The following is a 15,162-nucleotide window of genomic DNA, read 5'->3' as shown; positions in this document are numbered from 1 at the left end:
CACGTTAAAACCCAGTCTCGTGATTATTAATGTGTTATAAAAGAACCCAACCCAACAAATATGGGCTAGGTGGAGTTCTTCTTCAGGAACAGCAGGGCACCTGGGCGCCGGTGGCATATGCATCCAGAGCACTCACGAGCATGGAGCAGAGGTACGCTCAGGTGGAAAAAGAAGCGCTGGCCCTGACCTGGGCATGCGAAAGGTTCAGCGACTTCATCATTGGCCTTCACTTCGAGCTGGAGACCAACCAAAAGCCCCTCGTGAGCCTGCTAGGTGGACAAGCACTGGACACACTTCCTCCTAGAATACAGAGATTCAGGATGAGACTCATGAGATACAGGTACACCATCACACACGTTCCAGGGAAAAGCCTCACAGCTGCAGACACACTCTCCCAGGCTCCGCTGAAGTCTGATGGAGTCACAGATGGCGATGGCCTGATGGAAGAGACAAACATTTATGTGGACTCTGTGTTAGCAAACTTGCCAGCAAGCGAGGCTTACCTGTCAGAGCTGCGCAAACAGCTGAGTGCAGACAGCATCTGTTCCGAGGTGATGAGATACTGCGCGGAGGGCTGGCCAGATCGCAGCAGACTGGACTCTCTGGTGAGACCCTACTGGGTGGAAAGAGCCATCCTCAGCACACACAGTGGACTGTTACTGCGGGGCACTAGACTAGTGATCCCCTCAGTGATGAGGAACAGTGTGCTGGAGAAGATTCACGAGGGGCACCAGGGGGTAGTCAAGTGTCGAGAGCGTGCCAAGCAATCAGTGTGGTGGCCGGGGCTCAGCAGCCAGATCAGAGAGCTGGTGCTGAAATGTGCTGCGTGTGTCAAAGAACGAACCAATGCAGCCGAGCCTCTCATGCCTACCAAGCTGCCAGACAGGCCATGGCAGAAGCTTGGGGCTGACCTGTTTACACTAAAGAACACTAACTACTTACTTGTTGTGGACTATTTCTCTAGCTACATCGAGATTGCACAGCTGAGCCCGACTAGGTGTGCAGATGTCATAGTGCACCTCAAGTCCATTTTTGCCAGGCATGGCATACCTGAAACTTTAATTACAGACAATGGGCCACAGTTTTCAGGTGCACAAATGTCAGTATTCACAGCAGAGTAAGAGTTCGAGCACGTGACAAGCAGCCCGAGATATCCTCAAAGCAACGGTGAGGCTGAGTGTGCTGTCCAAACCATCAAAAACCTGCTGAAGAAAGCATCTGATCCTTACCGTGCGCTGCTGGCCTACAGGAGCACCCCCCTGAGCAATGGCTTCAGCCCAGCCCAGCTGCTCATGGGCCAGAGGCTGCGCACCACAGTGCCTTCATTTCCTGCAGTGCTCGAGCCAGCCATCCCAGATCTACGAGCAGTGCAGAGCAAGGAGAGAGAGAGAAGATGGGTGGATGTGAGCAACTACGACCACAGACACAGAGTGAGAAATCTCCCTCATCTGTCTCGAGGAGATCGTGTGTGGATTACAGACACCAAAACACCAGGTACTGTCACATCTGCACACTAGACACCCAGATCTTACCTGGTCAGTGGACCCCAGGGCACCATCAGGAGAAATCGCCGCCACCTTGTGCCCATGGCGTCCGACAACAGCGACAAGAGACAGGACCAAGCTGCCGAGGCAGACCTGCAGGACACTGCCCGTGACACTGTTGCGGTGTCCACAGAGGGGTTACAAGGGTCTTCTCCAATCATCCGAACCAGGTCAGGCAGACCTGTCATCAAGCCAGAAAGACTGGACTTGTGAAGCTTGAGTGTTGAAAACAAACCAATGTGAAAAAAAAGAAAAAAAAAGAAATGTTGTATGCGGTTATGTTGAATGTTATACGAAGTGATCCGGTGAGATAATCGGAGAAAAGTTTAAAAGAAACAGAAATATGGTTTATGTTGATTTCAGTGGCCTACAGTTAAAGTTTAAGATGGCCTAAATATGTGTGACTATAGTAAGGTTACCCTCTTAATTGTAAGAATGTGTTTCAGAGTGGTCAGCATATTGTGTAAGCATTTTGAACAGAATTTTAAAGGATGTAAACTCAATGGTGATAACTGTAAGGTTAACAGGTTAATACGAATGAGGTTATAGTTCAATGTTTAGTTAAAACAATTCTCAGAAGGGGAGATGTGGTGTGATTTATGTGCAAACACATGCCAGGACACTAGGGGGCTGTCTCACGGGGAATTCCTGTATGTTGCATAGGGATGCATCAGTGTTTTATGTTCAGTGGAAGAGTGTACCAGTAAAGTGAACCCACGTTAAAACCCAGTCTCGTGATTATTAATGTGTTATAAAAGAACCCAACTCGACATGTGTCATGTGTCGAACAGGTTTGCTCTCCTTAGTGATGCACCTTCTGAGAAACCTGAAAGAGCTCTGGTTATAGGGGACTCTATCATACAGCACATGAAATTAGCTCAGCCTTTAAGGGCACCAGCAGCTTTAGTCAGGTGTATACCGGGAGGCAGGGCACCAGACATAGCAGGTAATCTTAGGGTCCAAGGCAAGCACAGGTTCTCAAAGATAGTTATCCATGCAGGGGCTTATGATATACACCTTTGTCAGTCTGAGGTTACTAAGAGTAACTTTGTAGAGGTGTTTAAATTAGCGAAGGCGATGTCCGATGCTGTAGTATGCTCTGGCCCCATCCCAATGCGGCGTGGCGATGTAGCTAACAGTAGGTTATGATCGCTGAACTGCTGGTTGCCCAGATGGTGCTCTGAAAACAGTGTGGGCTTTATAGATAATTGGGCTACTTTTGAGGGCACTGCTGGCCTGTTAGGGCGGGACGGTATCCATCCCACTCGGGAAGGTGCTGCTCTCATTTACTGCAGCATAGGCCATAGTCTCAGAACAGACCTAGTTAATTTCTGACAATCCACAGCCAAGGCCAGGAAGCAGATGAACAGGCTAAACCGACTGTCTGCTAGCTGCACAGAGTCGTCACTCAGGGTCCACTACATCAAGACTGTGTCTGTTCCCCGAGCTCAACAAAAAGGTAGAAATATCCAGAGAGTTTGTTCCAGTAACCTAATCAATATAAAATTAGATCATACTGACTGTACAGCTGCTGCCAGCACCTTTGATCTAAAGGTGGGGCTATTAAATATTAGATGATATGGTATTACAGTATGGTACAGCAGCTGCACTGCTGTAGACAGGGAGAGGCTCCAGAGGGTAGTTAAGGCAGCACAGATCATCATTGGCTGCCCTCTCCCCTCCCTGATGGACATTTACACCTCCCGCTGCCTTAGCAGAGCTAAGAACATTATCAAGGTCAGCTCCCACCCTGGCTTTGATCTGTTCGACCTGTTGCCCTCAGGGAGGCGCTACAGGTGCATCAGGACAAAGACAAATCGATTCAAAAACAGCTTCTTTCCAAAAGCTATAACCGCCCTGAACTCGGATCTGCTCTGACTTTACAGTCTATTTATTTTACTATGTGACTCTCTTCGTGCAATAATTTAAAATGTGCAGTACTTTATAAGGTGACTTTCTCTGTGCAATACTTTTATAATGTGCAATACCTCACTCCATAATGTGAAATGCAACACATACACCTCAAGTCTGTGCACCTTACCTTGCAATACTTCATAATGTTTAATATTTTATTTTATAATGTGACACTCTCGTGCAATAATTTATAATGTGCAATACTTTATCATGTGACTCTCTCTGTGCAATACTTTAAATGTGCAATGAGCAATACCTCACTCCATAATGTGTAACACAACACATACACCTCAGGACTGTGAACCTTACCCCCCTTACACCCCCCCCCTTTTTTTCTTCCTCTCTCTCTCTACACACTGTTTTGCATTGGCGATGCTTTAATTTCATTGTACATGTGTATAGTGACAATAAAGGCATTCTATTCTATTCTATTCTATTCTATTCTCTCACATCTAAAGCGCTAATGGTTAACGAACTCATTACTGATCAGGAGTTTAATGTACTTTGTTTAACTGAAACATGGATTAAGCCAAATGAATAGATAGCATTAAATGAAGCAAGTCCTCCTGGATACAGTTAGATACACCAGCCTCGTCTAACTGGCAGAGGAGGAGGCGTCGCGGTTATTTATCATGATTATCTAGGTGTAACACAAAAACCTGGTTATAAATTTAATACATTTGAAGTTCTTCATACGCATCTAATGTATGTAGCCTCGAAAAATAGGTCTACCCAGTTAATTCCATTGCTTATTATTTACAGGCCCCCGGGGCCATATTCTGAGTTTCTTTCTGAATTTGCAGATTTTATCTCAGATCTGGTTATTTCCTTAGACAAAGCTTTAGTTGTCGGAGATTTTAATATTCACTTCAATAACCCAGAAGACCCTTTGAAAACAGCGTTTGAGTCCATTTTAGATGCAGGAGGAATTAATCAGAATGTCATAGAATTGACCCGTAATGGTGGTCACACCCTCGGTCTAATACTAACATTCGAGTTAAACGTAGAAAATATAGTCACACTTCCACAGTCTGAAGTTATCTCAGATCATTATCTCATCTCATTCAAAATATGTCTGAGTAATAATATATGCACCTCACCATGCTACTGTATTAAACGTACATTCACGTCAACTACTGCACAGAGCTTTATAAATGATCTCCCAGAGTTATCAACTTTGATTGGGTCACTGTCAGCCCCTGCAGAACTTGATCAGGCAACTGAATGCTTAGAGTCAACATTCCGCCATACTTTAGATAATGTAGCTCCTCTTAAAAGGAAAATGATCAGAAAAAAAAAAATTAGCACCCTGGTATAATGATGACACTCGCACATTAAAACAAACCACTCGAAAATTGAAACGTAAATGTCATCAAACAAAATTGGTAGTGTTCAAATTAGTGTGGAAGAAGAGCTTCCTGAAGTATAGAAAAGCTCTTAGTGCTGCGAGATCAACATATCTCTCCTCCCTAATAGAAGATAACAAAAATAATCCTAGATTCCTGTTTAATACTGTAGCAAAATTAACCAGGAATAAGTCCACTATAGACACATGCACACCTGCAGTATGGAGTAGCAACGACTTCATGAATTTTTTTAATGACAAAATTGAGAATATGCGACAAAAAATTCAAACTACTAATTTAAGGTCAGACAATGTAAGTGACCCTGTAGTTAATAATATAACTGTATCAGATCAGCAATTAGAATGTTTTACTCCCCTTCGAGAAACTGAATTACTTTCATTAATCTTGGCATCAAAAGCCTCAACTTGTGTACTAGATCCCTTACCTACATGTCTATTCAAATAGATAATTCCTGCAGTAATTGAACCGCTTCTAAAAATAATAAATTATTTTCTTATGATTGGCTATGTACCCAAATCCTTTAAACTAGCAGTTATCAAACCCATGATTAAAAAACCTGACTTTGATCCCTGTCAGCTCTCCAATTATCAGCCAATATCAAACCTCCCCTTTATCTCCAAGATTCTTGAAAAAGCTGTGGCACAGCAGTTATGCTCATATTTACATAGGAATAACATCCATGAAATGTATCAGTCAGGATTTAGACCTCATCATAGCACAGAGACAGCACTGGTTAAAGTAGTAAATGACCTACTGTTGGCGTCTGATCAGGGCTGTGTCTCGCTGCTTGTGTTGCTTGAACTTAGTGCAGCATTTGATACCATTGATCATTCCATTCTTCTGGATAGACTAGAAAATGTTGTTGGAGTTAAGGGAACAGCCCTCTCCTGGCTCAGGTCTCATTTAACTGATCACTATCAGTATGTTGATATAAATGGTGATATTTCTAGACATGCTGAGGTAAAGTTTGGTGTTCCACAAGGTTTTGTCTTGGGTCCACTGCTTTTTTCTTCATATATGTTCCCTCTGGGTGATATTATTCATAAACATTGTATTAGTTTCCACTGTTATGCTGATGACACACAGTTGTATGTTTCTGCAAAACCTGATGAGAGACACCAGCTTAATAGAATTGAGGAATGTGTGAAGAACATTAGACACTGGATGCTTATTAACTTCCTTCTGCTTAACTCTGACAAGCCTGGAGTACTTGTACTAGGACCACATGCAGCTAGAAGTAAGTTTTCTGATTACACAGTAACTCTGGATGGCCTTTCTGTTTCTTCACGTGCAGCAGTAAAAGACCTCGGGGTGATTATTGACCCCAGTCTTTCATTCGAAACTCACATTGATAACATTACCCAGATAGCTTTCTTTCATCTCAGAAATATTGCTAAGATAAGAAATGTAATGTCACTACATGATGCTGAAAAACTAGTTCATGCTTTCGTTACCTCCAGGTTGGATTATTGTAATGCCTTACTGTCTGGATGTTCCAATAAGTGCATAAACAAGCTCCAGTTAGTTCAAAATGCACCAGCAAGAGTCCTTACTAGAACTAGAAAATATGACCCCATCACCCCTGTCTTATCCACACTGCATTGGCTCCCAATCAAATTTCGTATTGATTATAAAATACTACTATTGACCTTTAAAGCACTGAATGGTCTCGCACCACAGTACCTGAGTGAACTTCTGCTCCTCTATCACCCGCCATGCCTACTTAGATCAAAAGGTGCTATCTGCTGGTACGTCGTATAGTGAATGCTATATCAGGGGGCAGAGCCTTTTCTTACAAAGCCCCACAGTTATGGAACAGCCTTCCAAGTAGTGTTCGGGAATCAGACACAGTCTCAGCATTTAAGTCTAGGCTGAAAACATATCTGTTTAGTCAAGCCTTTTGTTAATGGTGTTTGTGAGGTAAAGGTGTAGATCTGGAGGGTCCTCAGACAGAGTGTCTGGTAAACTGGGATGTATGGATGCTGTCAGTCCCCCACTTGCTTGCTCACTCGAGTTTGTTGATGGTGTAGTGGCTGCTGCTTTATGTTCCAGGGCTCCCTCATGCCTGTGTTACCTTCTGGCTCTCCCCTTTTAGTTATGCTGTCATAGTTAGTTGCAATATGTATACTGTTCCTACTTATTCAGGTGACATTGGGCATACCTAACAACCTGTTTTTTCTCCCCCCCCAAAAAAAAAATCTGTCCCTCTGAGTTACATGTCGGTCCTGGGATTGAGATGCTGACCTCTTCTGCTCCTCGGACCTGCCTTATCCATCCTGCTGCCCTGTGTCTGGTTGGAGTCTCATCGCATTGCTCCTGTGGAGGGCAGCCCCATGTGAATGGCGGCCCCATGTGGACAGTTGGGGGTTGCGCCTGGAGGACGCTCTGGACTCTTGCAGTGGTGCTTTTGTGGCTGGGGACTGCAGTTGACTTGCTGACCTTGGGACTGCGGCTGTTGTAAACAATTTTGCACTCAGGTTTCCGTCGGTGGGGAGTTTATAGCGTCAATGAAGCTGACTTTATGTTCGGACTGTTAATGTTATAGTCATGTTGTCTTTTGTTGCCCAAATGAGGGTGGGTTCCCTTTTGAGTCTGGTTCCTCTCGAGGTTTCTTCCTCAAGTCGTCTGAGGGAGTTTTTCCTTGCCACCGTCGCCACAGGCGTGCTCGTTGGGGATAGATTAGGAATAAAATTAGCTCATATTTTAAGTCGTTCAAATTCTGTAAAGCTGCTTTGCGACAATCTTTATTGTTAAAAGTGCTATACAAATAAACTTGACGTGACTACTGGCTGTGGTGCACGGGCGCAGATGGGGGGGGACGGGGGGGATTCGTCCCACCCAGATTTAAATTCACCTCGTTCGGTCCCCCCCACTTATAGGGAGGAAAAAATGTCTATGCTGTCTTTCTTTGCATAAGGCAAACCTCACGGAAAAATAAAAAAACTAATTACCATTCGGTTTATTGAGGTGCACAGCAGTACATACATAGTTGCAACTGCGCAGACTGCACAGGTTGCGAGCTCAAGCTTGGTTGCTATGGTTACCCACAAGTTTGACAGGCATATCAGGGACAGCGCCTCCTAGTTCAGGACCCCAACACGGCATGATGAAGGGTGCCAAAAGGCAGAAAATGATTGCATTGTTTAAAAAAAAAAAACGACTGTAAGTAAACTGTGCCTTACTTTATCATATCACCTTGCAATTTTTTGATAGTCTGTTCAAAATAATGTTGTAGTGAAAGTAAAATCGTACGGAGTAGAGATGCCTTTCTGGTAGCCTCCTTCTTTCGGTGGTAGCCTGTAGATACAGTGCTCAGAAGGCAGTTTTAATGTTTAATCTGGCGTTCCCTGCCATAATTTCAGCGAGCATATTGTTCCATAAGGAAACTTTGCGAAGAGTTGTTGACTGACTGCCGCTCACGCAACACACAGGCATAGTTAGAAAGTCAGGATGCACTGGTTTACACTTTACACACACACACGTAGCCCAGCCTCTCGCTATGTTTAACAATTGGAACTTAGCGGTTTTAAAACTAGTTTTGCAATTTCTGTGCGTGATGATAATGTGTAAACTTTGGATTTCCATAGGCTATGTTAAAATGTTATCATTGTCCTGGCCTGCAGGTAGTTCCTGGTGATGGCAGTGAGGGAGGTGAAATAACATGTATACACAGTACCGTTCAAAAGTTTGGGGTCACCCAGACAATTTTGTGTTTTCCATGAAAAGTCACACTTTTATTTACCACCATAAGTTGTAAAATGAATAGAAAATATAGTCAAGACATTTTTCTGGCCATTTTGAGCATTTAATCGACCCCACAAATGTGATGCTCCAGAAACTCAATCTGCTCAAAGGAAGGTCAGTTTTATAGCTTCTCTAAAGAGCTAAACTGTTTTCAGCTGTGCTAACATGATTGTACAAGGGTTTTCTAATCATCCATTAGCCTTCTGAGGCAATGAGCAAACACATTGTACCATTAGAACACTGGAGTGATAGTTGCTGGAAATGGGCCTCTATACACCTATGGAGATATTGCACCAAAAACCAGACATTTGCAGCTAGAATAGTCATTTACCACATTAGCAATGTATAGAGTGGATTTCTGATTAGTTTAAAGTGATCTGCATTGAAAAGAACGGTGCTTTTCTTTCAGAAATAAGGAAATTTCAAAGTGACCCCAAACTTTTGAACGGTAGTGTGTGTGTGTGTGTGTGTGTGTGTGTGTATATATATATATATATATATATATATGCCTGCGACCCTGTAGAAGGATAAAGCGGCTAGAGATAATGATATATATATATATATATATATATATATATATATATATATATATATATATATATATATACACACACACACATTATATACATATATATATATATATATATATATATATATATATATATATATATATACAAAATGGAATCATTTGCTGACAGCTCAGTCCCCCCCAGTTCAAAAATCCTATCTGCGCCACTGCTGTGGTGTACAAAGGTTTGAATGATTTTAGGTAACTGAAATGTCTTTAATTACTCTATGAATTATATCCAGATGGGCTGTGCTTTGTTTATTTATTAATATTATTCTCTTTTTTTCAGCAGTGTAAATCACAACTCATTCTTATCAAACTGTCTCTATCTATCTTTAGCATAGTTGACTGGTCACTTGAAGAGAATGGGTTTAGTCCAAAAACCACAATAATTCAAAAAGAAGTATGACCATCATTAATGTTAATATGGACCAAAGAATAAACACTTTGGCTCAAATAAAATTACCAAAATATTTGTGTACAGTTAAATAATGAGCCTAAAGTTCAAATAAGTTCCTGTACACACACACACACACACACACACACACACACACACACACACACACACACCTCAGTTGAGTTGCTCTTATTTAACCCCTCCACCCCCCCTCTCTCTCTCTCTCTCTCTCTCAGCATATTTTCAGAAACCTGTTCAGCTTTTCCAGTGAACTGTAAATAATCCTTAAGAAAACATGCCGGTACAAAGGCAGCAACACCAAACAAAGTCTAAGGCATATGACATGGTACGAATACGTGACATGAACGCCACCCTAATTACAGTGTTTTGGTTTGAATAAACTTATTGACAATATTTAGGAAGATGAAAGCACGCAAAGTAGGAAAGGTAATTCTGACAACTGGTATTTTTTTCTGTTTGTTTTTGTAACTGTAAAGTGACCTTGAGTAAGAAAGGCACTATAAAAATTAAACCTATCCATCCATCCATTATCTGTAGCCACATATCCTGTTCTACAGGGTTAGATTAGATTAGATTAGATTAGATTAGATTAGATTAGATTAGATTAGATTAGATTAGATTAGATTAGATTAGATTAAACTTTAGTGATCCCTTTGGGCGGGTTCCCTCAGGGAAATTAAGATTCCAGCAGCATCATTACAGATAAACAGAGAAAATAGAGAAAAACTTCTAGATAAATTAAAATAAATGAAGTATTTACATATACAAATATAAAAGAATAAGATTTGGGGAAGAGAGGAAGGGGGGAGGGGGGAAGCAGGAAAGATATTGCACATTGTCCGGCATTGCTTATTGTCAGGCTAGGCTACTGCTCCTTCCCATCCTCTGTCCTCCTGTTCCCCCTCCTCCCCCCCAGAGAGGAGTTGTACAGTCTGATGGCGTGAGGGACAAAGGAGTTTTTGAGTCTGTTCATCCTGCACTTGGGAAGGAGCATTCTGTCACTGAACAGGCTCCTCTGGTTGCTGATGACGGTGTGCAGAGGGTGACTGGCATCGTCCATGATGTTCAATAGTTTGTCCATAGACCTCTTCTCTGACACCGTCACCAGAGAGTCCAGCTTCATGCCAACCACAGAGCCGGCCCGCCTGATCAGTTTGTCCAGCCTGGATGTGTCCTTCTTGGATGTGCTGCCCCCCCAGCACACCACGGTGTAAAACAGGACACTGGTGACCACAGACTGATAGAACATCCACAGGAGTTTCCTGCAGATGTTAAAGGACCGCAGCCTCCTAAAGAAGTATAGCCTGCTCTGTCCCTTCCTGTATAAGTGATTGGTGTTGCAAGTCCAGTCCAGCTTGTTGTCCACCCACAGCCCAAGGTACTTGTAGGAATCCACAGCCTCCACCTCGACTCCCTCAATCAGAACTGGTTGTGACCTTGATCTGGACCTCCCAAAGTCAATGACCAGCTCCTTGGTCTTCGAGGTGTTGAGCTGCAGATGGTTCCTGTTGCACCACACAGCAAAGTCCCTCACCAGGCTCCTATACTCCTCCTCTCTGTCATCACTGATACACCCAACGATGCCTGTGTCATCGTTGGGTTGCAGGCAAGCTGGAGTCTATCCCAGGTGACTATGGGTGAGAGGCAGGGTTCACCCTGGACAAGTTGCCAGATCATTGCAGGGCTGACACAGAGACAAACAACCATTCACACTCACATTCACACCTACGGTCAATTTAGAGCCACCAATTATCCTAACCTGCATGTCTTTGGACTGTGGGGGAAACCGGAGCACCCAGAGGAAACCCACACAGACACGGGGAGAACATGCAAACTCCACACAGAAAGGCCCTCGCCAGCCGCTGGGCTTGAACCCAGGACCTTCTTGCTGTGAGGTGACAGTGCTAACCACTACACCACCATGCCGCCCTGAAATTAAACATATATTTAAAAAATATATACAACCCCGATTCCAAAAAAGTTGGGACAAAGTACAAATTGTAAATAAAAACAGAATGCAATGATGTGGAAGTTTCAAAATTCCATATTTTATTCAGAATAGAACATAGATGACATATCAAATGTTTAAACTGAGAAAATGTATCATTTAAAGAGTAAAATTAGGTGATTTTAAATTTCATAACAACACATCTCAAAAAAGTTGGGACAAGGCCATGTTTCCCACTGTGAGACATCCCCTTTTCTCTTTACAACAGTCTGTAAACGTCTAAACACTGCTCTCTGTCACTTTTGAAACAAACTTGGAGGTTACTGACCAGACGCAAGTTCTTAAAAGTTGAGTCATTAGCACCCTTTTTCAGAAGCAGGTTCACAATTGCTTCTTTCCAGTCTGCAGGGAAATGAGTAGTCAATAGGGATGTATTCACCATTTTGGTAATCACAGGAAGTAGAATGTCAAGAGAGTCAAATACCAATGTGGTTGGCATAGGGTCTAATATGCATGACTTTTTGGCTGACTTATTGTTGAGATCACAAATATCACTTTCACTTAAGTTCCTAAAGAAGCAGGTAGAAGTAAGTTGAGGTAGAAGTCATCATGGATAATTTGACAATTACACAATTTGATCAAATTGACTCTTGATAATTGTGTGAGAAAATCAGCCTTCGCAAATGAGGTTTAGATGCCTTTAGGCAGACTGAATGCATTTACTGCTGTGCTTGTGAAACTGGTGCTGGCAGATAGCCAAGTCAAGGTTAAAAAGTAAATGTAAATATGTTATTTTGGTGAAATATGTTGATGGTTGGGTGGCACGGTGGTGCAGGGGTCAGCACAGTCACCTCAGAGCAAGAAGATTGTGGATTTGAACCTGCCAGTTAACTGAGGCTTTTCTGTGTGGAATTTGCATGTTCTCCCCACGTCTGTGTGGGTTTCCTCTGGGTGGTCTGGTTTCCTCCCACAGTCAAGCAGGTCCATTAGGTCTGCTGGCTATGTTCAATTGCCCATAGGTGGAGAAAGGAGTGTGAATGGTTGTTCATCTCTGTGTTAGCCCTTCAATAGATTGGCGACCTGCCCAGGGTGCACCCTGCCTCTTGCCTTGGCTCGATAGGCTCTGGCTTCCCCTGCAACTCTGAGGGAGACATGGTATAGATAACAGATAGATGGATGGATGGATGTTTATGGTTTGTTAAAATAAAGATGCCAAAATATATTATTGGCAGAATTTTTTTTTTCAAAACGTAATTAAAACATGTTTTTTCACAATTTAGCCTTAGCAACATCTGATGGGTATATCCAGACCACCACACATTGACTTTTAATAAAAATAATAAGGGCGGCACAGTGGTGTAGTGGTTAGCGCTGTCGCCTCACAGCAAGAAGGTCCGGGTTCGAGCCCCGTGGCCGGCAAGGGCCTTTCTGTGTGGAGTTTGCATGTTCTCCCCGTGTCCACGTGGGTTTCCTCCGGGTGCTCCGGTTTCCCCCACAGTCCAAAGACATGCAGGTTAGGTTAACTGGTGACTCTAAATTGACCGTAGGTGTGAATGTGAGTGTGAATGGTTGTCTGTGTCTATGTGTCAGCCCTGTGATGACCTGGCGACTTGTCCAGGGTGTACCCCGCCTTTTGCCCGTAGTCAGCTGGGATAGGCTCCAGCTTGCCTGTGACCCTGTAGAACAGGATAAAGTGGCTAGAGATAATGAGATGATAATAATAATAATTTATATAGCACCTTTCTCACACCCAAGGTGGCTTTACATTTAGGGGAAGGAGTAAAAAAAGTCCACCAAAAGATGGTCAGGATGTAATTCCAGTGATGTAGCTCCCCATGGTCCCACCAAAAGGCACATGGATAGAGCTGTAATTATTATTATAACTATAATAACTACAATAACTATACAATTATAACTGCAGCAAACAGTTTCATTCTTGTAGTACTTTCCATAGTGTTTTGCAGCCATACTGGCCGGAGTAGACTTTTTTCCTTTGTTTTATATTCTTAGCCTCACCATGATTTGTAGTGCACTTTGTACCAAAACACCAGGTTTTGCAATGGGTTCATATCTGTAGCCATTTGTGTGTGTGTGTCACTATAACAGTATTTAATATATCCTATTTGCATCAATTGTTCCATTTTCAATTGGTTTAGCTTTTATGGTTGGATATATATATATATATATATATCTCATCTCATTATCTCTAGCCGCTTTATCCTTCTATAGGGTCGCAGGCAAGCTGGAGCCTATCCCAGCTGACTGCGGGTGAAAGGCGGGGTACACCCTGGACAAGTCGCCAGGTCATCACAGGGCTGACACATAGACACAGACAACCATTCACACTCACATTCACACCTACGCTCAATTTAGAGTCACCAGTTAACCTAACCTGCATGTCTTTGGACTGTGGGGGAAACCGGAGCACCCGGAGGAAACCCACGCGGACACGGGGAGAACATGCAAACTCCGCACAGAAGGGCCCTCACCGGCCCCGGGGCTCGAACCCAGGACCTTCTTGCTGTGAGGCGACAGCGCTAACCACTACACCACCGTGCCGCCCCTATATATATATATATATATATATATATATATATATATATATATAAAACCCTGATTCCAAAAAAGTTGGGACAAAGTACAAATTGTAAATAAAAACGGAATGCAATAATTTGCAAATCTCAAAAACTGATAATATTGTATTCACAATAGAACATAGACAACATATCAAATATCAAAAGTGAGACATTTTGAAATTTCATGCCAAATATTGGCTCATTTGAAATTTCATGACAGCAACACATCTCAAAAAAGTTGGGACAGGGACAATAAGAGGCTGGAAAAGTTAAAGGTACAAAAAAGGAACAGCTGGAGGACCAAATTGCAGCTCATTAGGTCAATTGGCAATAGGTCATTAACATGACTGGGTATAAAAAGAGCATCTTGGAGTGGCAGCGGCTCTCAGAAGTAAAGATGGGAAGAGGATCACCAATCCCCCTAATTCTGCACCGACAAATAGTGGAGCAATATGATAAAGGAGTTCGACAGTGTAAAATTGCAAAGAGTTTGAACATATCATCATCTCCAGTGCATAATATCATCAAAAGATTCAGAGAATCTGGAAGAATCTCTGTGCATAAGGGTCAAGGCCGGAAAACCATACTGGGTGCCCGTGATCTTCGGGCCCTTAGACGGCACTGCATCACATACAGGCATGCTTCTGTATTGGAAATCACAAAATGGGCTCAGGAATATTTCCAGAGAACATTATCTGTGAACACAATTCACCGTGCCATCCACCATTGCCAGCTAAAACTCTATAGTTCAAAGAAGAAACCGTATCTAAACATGATCCAGAAGCGCAGACATCTTCTCTGGGCCAAGGCTCATTTAAAATGGACTGTGCCAAAGTGGAAAACTGTTCTGTGGTCAGACGAATCAAAATTTGAAGTTCTTTATTGAAATCAGGGACGCCGTGTCATTCGGACTAAAGAGGAGAAGGACGACCCAAGTTGTTATCAATGCTCAGTTCAGAAGCCTGCATCTCTGATGGTATGGGGTTGCATTAGTGCGTGTGGCATGGGCAGCTTACACATCTGGAAAGACACTATCAATGCTGAAAGGTATATCCAGGTTCTAGAGCAACATATGCTCCCATC

This window comes from Neoarius graeffei, chromosome 13 (assembly GCF_027579695.1).
Source record: "Neoarius graeffei isolate fNeoGra1 chromosome 13, fNeoGra1.pri, whole genome shotgun sequence".
NCBI classification, from domain to species: domain Eukaryota; kingdom Metazoa; phylum Chordata; class Actinopteri; order Siluriformes; family Ariidae; genus Neoarius; species Neoarius graeffei.
The sequence above is the reverse complement of the archived record's forward strand: the minus strand, read 5'-3'. Positions refer to the sequence as shown.